The sequence below is a fragment of the Dreissena polymorpha genome, chromosome 15 (genome assembly GCF_020536995.1).
Source record: "Dreissena polymorpha isolate Duluth1 chromosome 15, UMN_Dpol_1.0, whole genome shotgun sequence".
In the NCBI taxonomy this organism is placed as follows: domain Eukaryota; kingdom Metazoa; phylum Mollusca; class Bivalvia; order Myida; family Dreissenidae; genus Dreissena; species Dreissena polymorpha.
Genome location: NC_068369.1, coordinates 53,240,129 through 53,251,002, shown reverse-complemented (window position 1 = coordinate 53,251,002; position 10,874 = coordinate 53,240,129).

Genomic DNA, 10,874 nt, shown 5'->3' with positions numbered 1-10,874 from the left:
TGTTTAAAATAAGGTTGAAACAGAGCTCACATTACGTTGTAGTTGCAAGCGGACCATTGCAGCAATTCATGGTGTGCTGGATGTGGCGGCATGCTCAAACAAGACGCTTCATAGAACGATGCTTGAAAGAAGGAAAACGTGTAGACAATTCCTCTGCATGATAATTTTAGGTATTCAGAAAAGTGACCTCTTGTAGTGGTGATGGACCGGTAGAGTCCCAAAGGATTCTGTATTCTAATTTAGTTGTACGAGAAACATGGACATCATAAGAACTATGCTTCAGTCTGGCGTTACTAAAGTGTCAGCCAGCCAAGGTCTAAAATAATCTGGATTATAAATAAATAAATAATAAATAGGTCTAAAATTATCTGGTTAATACTGCATGTCGTCAAACGGTCATGGCATTGCCAGTGACACATCTTCCTGCACGACGATGTAAAGCTTCAATCTAGTTGATGTTCTGTGGCTGCGCACTCAAGGATGGGCCATGTGAGCGTATAGTAGGGTTGAGCATTGGCATCGCGTGAGCAGCTTTCAAGGTTCCCTCCAAGAAAGGTAAGGAAAATGCTCGCTTGAATCGCCGCTACTGGAGCATGCCATGAACGATCTTCTGCAATGTAAACGACTAAGTACCTGCGATCGCGCATTAAGGAGAGTTCCTGACTGTGGACGGACTACATGTGAAGGACTCGACAAGACTCCGCATTTGTTGGGGTTATTTATACTGAACTTTGTTTGTATGGTTTTCAAAATTCTGACCATGTTTTGCAATAACATTAACGGTTTCGATTAAATATTTTCTCATCCGCTTTTATTCATGGGAGTGTATAGCTGCTGAGTTAAGTTATGTCATAAAATTAAATGAAATGTGTATTTTTCTTGTATAATTGTTTAGTTTGTGTAAATCATTTTGTACCTCATTAGCCATTAGCCCATTAATGAATATTTAGACATTCAATAAGAGACTTTTGGGGAATTTTATTGCGTGAAGACTTGGTTTTGATGGTGAATAGATTGAAGATCTAGTGCATAGCTTTTCATTCTGTTGTGCACATCTGATGAGGATCGGTGCATGTCCGATGATTTTGATCTTTACATCTGATGCGCATAGCTATGCATTCTGTTTTGAATATCTGTTGAGGATCTATGGCTTAGCTACACTTCCTGATGTGCACATCTATTAACGCAGCTATCCTATTTATGCTGAAAATCCGATTAAGATCTAGCTCAAAGCCGTGTATTATAATTTGAACACCCGGCGATGATCACGTGAATACCTATGCATTTTATATTAAACATCTGATGAAGCTCTGGTGCATTTATATTTTTTATTTATTTTTACATCTGACGCAGATCTGTTAACCTACTTATGGATTATGAAATAAACATTCAATCAAGATTTATACATAACTATGCATTCTGATCTTGTCATCTGATTTTCTAGCGCATTCAAGTGCATTCATATGCTTTATGATACTAACATCTGATGAAGAGATTCGCCCAACTATGCATTTTGTTTTGCATAGCTGTTGAAGATCTAGAGCATAACAATGATTTCTAATTTTGTCATCTATTATATAGCTGTAAGTTCAGATTTGCACATGTTATGAAGATCAAAAGCCTACCTACGCATTTGTATTGACAACTCAGATGAATATCTTACTTTGGCATATGATGATGATCAAGTTTACAGAATGCATTCCTATTTGGACATCTGATGAAGAACTAGTGTATAATTTAGCATTATGTCTGTGTATAGTCATGCATTCTGTATTGCACATCTGATGAAGACTTTGCGTGTACCTATGCATTCCTATTTGCACATCTGATGAAGACTTTGCGTGTACCAATGCATTCATATTTGCACATCTGATGAATACAATGCATTCCTATTTGCACATCTGATGAAGACTTTGCGTGCCCCTACGCATTCCTATTTGCACATCTGATGAAGACTTTGTGTGTACCTATGCATTCCTATTTGCACATTTGATGAAGACTTTGCGTGAACCAATGCATTCCTGTTTGCACATCTGATGAAGACTTTGCGTGCACATATGCATTCATATGTGCACATCTGATGAAGACTTTGCGTTTACCAATGCATTCATATTTGCACATCTGATGAATACTTTGCGTGCACCTATGCATTCCTATTTGCACATCTGATGAAGACTTTGCGTGTACCTAGGCATTCATATTTGCACATTTGATGAAGACTTTGCGTGTACCTATGCATTCCTGTTTGCACATCTGATAAGGACTTTGCGTGCACCTATGCATTCATATTTGCACATCTGATGAAGACTTTGCGTGCACATATGCTTTCTTGTTTGAACATCTGATTAAGACTTTGCGTGTACCTATGCATTCCTTTTTGCACATCTGATGAAGACTTTGCGTGTACCAATACTTTCCTATTTGCACATCTGATGAAGACTTTGCGTGCATCTATGCATTCATATTTGCACATCTGATGAAGTCTTTGCGTGTACCTATGTATTCCTATTTGCACATTTGATAAAGACTTTGCGTGAACCTATGCATTATAGTTGCACATTTGATGAAGACTTTGACTGTACGTATGCATTCCTATTTGCACATCCAATGAAGACTTTGCGTGAACCTATGCATTATAGTTGCACATTTGATGAAGACTTTGACTGTACGTATGCATTCCTATTTGCACATCCAATGAAGACTTTGCGTGTACCTATGCATTCATATTTGCACATCTGATGAATACAATGCATTCCTATTTGCACATCTGATGAAGACTTTGCGTGCCCCTACGCATTCCTATTTGCACATCTGATGAAGACTTTGTGTGTACCTATGCATTCCTATTTGCACATTTGATGAAGACTTTGCGTGAACCAATGCATTCCTGTTTGCACATCTGATGAAGACTTTGCGTGCACATATGCATTCATATGTGCACATCTGATGAAGACTTTGCGTTTACCAATGCATTCCTATTTGCACATCTGATGAAGACTTTGCGTGCACCAATGCATTCATATTTGCACATCTGATGAATACTTTGCGTGCACCTATGCATTCCTATTTGCACATCTGATGAAGACTTTGCGTGTACCTAGGCATTCCTATTTGCACATTTGATGAAGACTTTGCGTGTACCTATGCATTCCTGTTTGCACATCTGATAAGGACTTTGCGTGCACCAATGCATTCATATTTGCACATCTGATGAATACTTTGCGTGCACCTATGCATTCCTATTTGCACATCTGATGAAGACTTTGCGTGTACCTAGGCATTCCTATTTGCACATTGATGAAGACTTTGCGTGTACCTATGCATTCCTGTTTGCACATCTGATAAGGACTTTGCGTGCACCTATGCATTCATATTTGCACATCTGATGAAGACTTTGCGTGCACATATGCTTTCTTGTTTGAACATCTGATTAAGACTTTGCGTGTACCTATGCATTCCTTTTTGCACATCTGATGAAGACTTTGCGTGTACCAATACTTTCCTATTTGCACATCTGATGAAGACTTTGCGTGCATCTATGCATTCATAGTTGCACATTTGATGAAGACTTTGACTGTACGTATGCATTCCTATTTGCACATCCAATGAAGACTTTGCGTGTACCTATGCATTCATATTTGCACATCTGCTGAAGATCTAGCACCTATCATTGAATTCCTTTTTTTACATCTGATCAAGACCAAGTGCATTTCAATGTTTTATCACATCAGATTCAGATCTGGTGCATATCTTTAAATTATGCCGTAACATCTTATGAAGATGGCACGAATTATTTAATCCATTCTCAATAAATCATCAAAAAGGATGTTCGTTTATCACGGTCGTTAATCACGCGGGCCACCTCTTTTTTGAGATGCATTGATAAATGAACCAATGCTACTTCCAAGGTGGCGCATATTTTGAAATTTAAATGATAATTTAACAGGGTGATTAGTCTTTATATCTTTTTCTCAAAATATTTCGCATATTTTTTTTTAATTGGCCAATGTATTGCGATGCAACGAAAATAAATTGATCCAAAGATGTACAGAAACACAAAATCCCAACCCATTTGGAAACCTGAGGATCTTTATAAGTTGTGGCATGGTAGAATTCGTAAAAGCAAATCCCCAGCCATTTGAATAGCTCATTAAATAAAACGATTGCTTTGAACCTGTACAAGTGAATACGTGCACACAAACATCGGCTTCTAGACGATCTGATAGATAAATTTGCATTTTTCAAAAAGAGATGGGGCAAATGCCAAGGAGGTGGCGCTCTGAATAGGAGGTGGCGCCAATGCACATTTATAGCTCTTTTAAAGTGAACTATTTTATGTTATGGTTTCTATTATGTTTACAGGACTAACATTATTTTTTGTAAGTTGACTACTTCAGCGCATTTGAGTCGCGTGCGTTTTTAATTAGAAAAGTTGTTTTCTAATAATGTATTGATGGATTAAAACGTTCGTCTTTATAAGATAAGAACATTTAACATGTGTTATACAAAAAAATTAACGGAAAAAGACCGCGCTATTTTCTCTTTTTTTTTGAGTTGATAGTGGAAGAAACAACATATATGAGTCTAATTAAGATTCGTTGACCTTGGTCTTTTAGTAAATTAAGCATTTGGATTGAGGGACACAAATCATCGTTTCAAGAAGAAGTATAATCTTATATTTATTTCGTGAATATCATACTGTATACAACTATTGCTGTTGATGAATTATTTTGATAATGTTGAACATAAAGTTATTGGTTTTATTGAGTATTACAATTTTTTTGGTATATACTAGTATCGTACAATATGTTTTATTCATGTTGGTGGTTTCTTAATTGAGTTGATCACTTATATATTAACAAAACTACATCTTATTTATTATAGAAATTGTTTATATTCTGTAAAGATTTGGGCCTTCGTGTGTACGTTGAAAAATAAATATAATATAACAAATTATTTATCAAATATACGTCATGCGATAATGTCATTGCGATACGACTGTAAATTGATACATCCTGCATTGGCGCCACCTCCTGTCATAAGCGCCATATCCTAAGCATAGGTAATATCTCTTTTGGAAAAATGCAAAATTATCTACTACGTCGGCAAGAAGTTAATAGTTTCGTGCATTCAGCATCTTATTATGTTGTACGCAATCGTTTGATGCCGTTAGCGATTTAATTGGATGGAAATTTTCTCGTCACACATGAAAAATTCATTGAAATGCTCTTTAAAATTCCACCATGCCACAACTTAAAAAGATTCTCACGTTTTAAATGGGTTGATAATGTATGTTTCTGTACATATTTGGATGAATTAATCTTCGCTGATTCGAACTACATGGCCCGATTTAAAAAATAATGCGAACTATGTTGAAAAAAAAACACCATATAAAACCTTACCACCCTGTAAATGTTGCTCGTTTATTAATGCTTCTCAAAAAGAGGTGGAGCGCGTGATTAACGGCCGTGTTTATCAATACGGATAATTTGGATGTAATATAAACGGCGTTCATACCAAACATAAGTATAATTATACCCCAAGTGCCGTGCAATCACGAGTCGATTCTCATTAGACTGTCTGATGTTTTTACCTGCAGATTATGTTACATCCTTTTGAATATTTAGGTTTAGCAATTGCATTGAATATACATAATTGAAAGGGGGATTGAGTTTCATCGCGAAATGCTTTTGCTTTAAAGAGGACAATGTCTCTCATATATAGATATTTCACCAAAAACAGGTTTGCAGAAACTTTAGTCTCCAAAATGGGTTTTAAATTACATGTAATCCGGTTGCAATATATCAATCTTGATTCTTTGTATCCTGTGAATTGCATTTAAACTTACTTACATTTGCATACTAATCTTGCAATGTTTGAAGTATAATTTATATAATTGCATTGGTATGCCTTTCTCTCCACAAGGTATTGTGTAGATGTCTCAAATTTAAACTAGGAAGTGTTTATACCAGCAATTGGCGCAACTTGTGTTTTGTGCGTTATGAAAAGAGTCGTGTTCTGAGAAAACTGGGCATAATGCATACGCGCGTAAATTGTCGTCGCAGATTAGCGTGTGCAGTCCACTGCGGACTGCACAGGCTAATCTGGGCCGACACTTTACGCACATGCATTTTTCCCAATTCTCTCAGAACATGACTCAAAAGACCATACGATTCCGGTGGATTTTGCTATACTTATAGGCTTTTGGTGATGTTCAACGTTGCATTTTTTTGTTAATTATACTACAGCTTGCAAACTTAGAAATTATAGCCAGAAGGATTATTTGATTATTTAGATAAAGAACAACAAGAAAAGACTATCATTTAAATAATAACATCATTATGACTTGTAAGGCCATAATTTTCGTATCCACGTGAACTAAGAGTTATCATGTGTGTTAATTAGCCGCGGCATGCAAAATGGGTCTTATGCAATATGAGGCCAGCGTAGTCACAGAACAGCCGGCGAACCCGCGCTGTCTGGTCAAAAGCTATCGTGTTCACTAAAAAGTTTTAAAGTTTATTGAATAAAACGTATATTTATGGTACATGTTTATCGTGTTTACAGGTTCACTTTAGAAAGAAAGAAAATCACAATAAAATCAAAGTGATAACTGTAATAAACCATGCTCTATTGAACCTTTAAATTGTACTACATCGCACTTATATCCGAGAGAAACACCTTCTTTTCATAATAAGATGAATCCTGCGTTTAAACACTAAACACATTGACAACGTAACTAAAAATAGTACAACGGATAAAAAAATCAAAGCATGTTGTTGCAAATAACTTGAGACATCTTTTCGATGGCAAAATATCCACCACATAATAGTGCCGTCTAGTTGATGCCAAGTTGCCCCTTTAGTGTGTCGAATGAATGGAGCAAGTTCGTCGCTTGATAACACTTTGATTGTGCGCTGGTCATGGAATGTACGGTAACGCACGGTAAGGTACAGCGGACCAGTTGACATCATTGTTGTTACGTACGGTAAGACATACCATTTATCCGCTTGCGGCAAGGCGCACAGAACCTCGCAGAAATAGGGGTCCGTAGGTTTTGATAGAAAGAAGTCACCGCCGATGCCAAATGGTTGTGTTTCATATAATATAACATTTGTTTCTTTGGATACCTTCCCATACAGCTCAGAAATGTCTCTTGACTTCGATGATATATCCAAATCAGCATACAAACCGCCATATTTGTGCAAAATAACGTACTTGGCAAGGTCAACTTTTTGCACCCACTGACTATATCCATTGAAGGTACGTTTCATCCAGGGGTAATTTATTGATATCAGGTTCTCGACCATCGACAAGTTCCATAATGTATAAGTAAATGCGTATTTCAAATTATGGTCACGCTGCCACGTAAGTAAACCTTCTTCGAAATTCTTCGGCATTCCTCGGCCTTCCGCATTGAAAAATATCTGATGCACGTGCTTTGGAAAGTATCCGGCGCTCGTCCTTTCCTCTGAACAATTAATATTGCACCGTTTATAAGAGCTGAAAGGTTGTGTAAGAAAATATATGTCTGAAAAGTTGGTTGCTAATTTAAGACATAAAATTAGCGACGTCACAAAAATACTTAACATTACATATTTAAGTGTTTTTCCAAAACACGTACAATTAAAATATTGAAGAACTTTTGTCGAATATAAAAATCCTCGTAGTATAGCCATCTTTTTTCAAATGACCATAAATAACCATTCAAATGCATTAACAAGACCTGCATACTAGTATTTGAATTTTTATACTAGTCTTAAGTTGATATCGTTTACGTTAATGAATGCTATACTGCACCATTCGTTCCGTATCGATACCAAATCTTCTTTTCTTACAAAATCGATAGACAACGGACGCCTTGTAGGATTGAGTTAACTTCAAGTTTAAAATACATTTTCGTCAGATATTTATAAAGACATAATGAATAATAAATTGCTCAGTGTATGATGGTTTCATATTTCATGCGTCGATACAGGGACCTAACTTTGTTTGTATAGGTCCCTGGTCGATTTGAATATATAGAGGATATTTGTTGGATTTGGTGAAATATCGATTTTATTTCCCGTGTTATCATAGAAAATAATATTTTTATGAGTGGCGCAACCACGAGTGAAATATTTTTTTTTCTATTATCACGAGTGATTAAAATTGACATTCCACCGAATCCAACAAATTTCCTTTTTATTTTATGATTTTGTCCACCGTTTATTTACATTTTAAAATAGTTTTACAGGAGAATTTTGCTGGAATTATAACGTCATTTCGTAAAAAATGACGTCATTTCACAGTAAAACAGTGAAAATTATCGATAATTTTCACTGTTATTTGTATTTGACTGTTTGAAACAGTTAATTATCAGTTTTAATTCACTGATATTTCTCTATAAACCACCGGAAAGCATACAATAACAAACATGAAAACACGATAAACACGTCCGCCATCTCCATCAGTTCACATTAGGCCCATATCGCTTTTCCCGGCTGGCATGGGGTGCGTACACACTCCCCGCGGCATATGGCCGACGGGGTGCACACCTTTATGCACGTGTGAGAACAGATCCGGCTGACACGTGAAGTGTGTCGCGAAGCTGAAAGAATACGTACTGGTAATCGATATGAACTGATTACTTATCTCCGCCATTTATGCATCGATAAACCAAACTTGCAGCAGAAAAGCCACATTGCCGTCAAAACATGGCGGTCGAAATGTATAGCACAATTATTTATTGACAAAAACAAACACACTCAGTTTTTAAACGACTTGCAATGGTTAACAGTTAAAATAAATGGTATGAGCCTATTCAGGAATGATAAAAACAGTCATACTATCAATATTTGATGCAACAACGGGGCTGATTATTGATAGTTTGCAATAATTATTATGTTTCATTCATTATACCGTGGGGCCTTTTTGACGATGCTGGAACAGCATCGTCTAAGGTTTGATAACCAGTAAAAAAATCTTCACAATGGCGACCTATGTAAAAGACCGAGCCAGTCCGATTGAGATAACTCGATTTTTCAGTTACTTCCCTTGGCATTCGCCACCCCGTAGGAGATTGCTCGTTGATTTTCATTGATAACATTCTCCTAGCAGAGTTGTCGTTCGTGTTGATAAAGGTAAATATTAATAGAACAGCATATCCTGGGGAAACAGATTCAATAAGTGTATCAGAACGTTAATTTCAAATTTTACTTCCATTTTATGTTTATGGACCAATGAAAAAACTATATATTTTCTCTATTTTGTTTGATATTTGTTCTCGATTTAGTAAATAAATTGCGAATAAAAACATGTAAAATTAACTTTTTACGTGATCATAAAACTAAAGAATGCGAACAATTTCGAACCTGCAAATTGTAAACGCTGCACTGCTATGATATATATAGATAAAACAACATTTATTTGCGAAATTGTCTGTCCCGCTAGCGCAGTGGTAAGGATGTTCGCTTTTTCACCTTTACGACACCGGTTCGATTCCCGCTCCCGGCGCAATGTTATATTTTGTGTGTTTTGTGGTCACCATTCCGGACAGGTGTTTTTTTTCCGGATAATCTCATCCCCCCCCCGCAGCATTTGACCATATAAAAAATTAACAAGTATTTCAGTACAAAACAAATAGTTGGAAATTGCAGCTATCATTCAAAATTCGTCCCAACTGTCGTCAATCTAATCTTATTAGGTAGGAGTGCTGGACACACTCCGGGTCCCAACATTATGCAGCCTCAGCGCGGAGGTAACTCATTACCTTGGAAAAACACAAATACACACACACTGGGTGCAGCCTAGGCGCGTATAGACTCAAACAAGGCAACAAACTTAAGTGCGGGCACATTCATTTAAAATTTACGTATTGAATACGATATTCTAACAGAAATTACACGACCACCTAAGTGTACATACCATGTTTGATATTTCGTTCGATTGTTAGATTTCAGCATATACATGTATAAGGTCATTTCGCTATTAGTTAACTTATCCATATGTTCGTGGGCGAACTCGGATAGTCAAGTGCTCATACGATTGAGCTCACATCGTCCGGCTATGTGCTCATACCTACTTTCGAGAATCATCATGAAGGTATTGCCATACTTAATGAACAAGAATGTGACCCGCCTCCCAGCTTCGCTCAATGGGTCAAGTTACCCACGGGTACTACTTCCCCGTACCCCTAAACTTTTTTTCGTACCAAAAATGTTTCATACGCAAATTTATTTCGTACCAAATTTTTTTTCGTACCCAAAATTTTCGTACCCAAATTTTTTATCGTACCCAAATGTTCGTATCAACATACACAATTGTGGTGATATAGATAAACTTAAATTGATGTTTTATATCCATCCTCTTCAAAAGCATCGTCACACCAGTACTGCCAGTACTTTGATTTTGTTTAGGACCCTGCTCTGCTTTATCTGCTGTTGATATGCCTCAAAATGACTTCCCTTTGCTATTCATCGTGAATCAATATATTGTTTCAACCTCCGCGCAGAGATTTGACTGAAACCAGCATAGCTGGATCAAATGCCTGCCTTCATAGCCAACCACGTGGTGATGATAGCCTACACTAATTTAACCATTGTTATTTTTACTCTTTTTTTAAATTTATGTTATTTGTTATTTTTCAAAATATAAGAGAAAAAGACGCTACTTTTCATATTATAATACTTAAAAAAAAAAAAAAAAATCCTACCAAATCTGGTACGATTTTCTTGTGATGGCAGAGATTGCCTGTGAGAGCAAGGAACGACAACTCTGCGTCAAGATTGATAATGTTTCATTGACAATACCAAACGCATGGAGACTAAGGACATACGAATCTGGAAGGATATAACTTGTTACTGCAACGATAACGGTTAACATGGAGGGCGGTA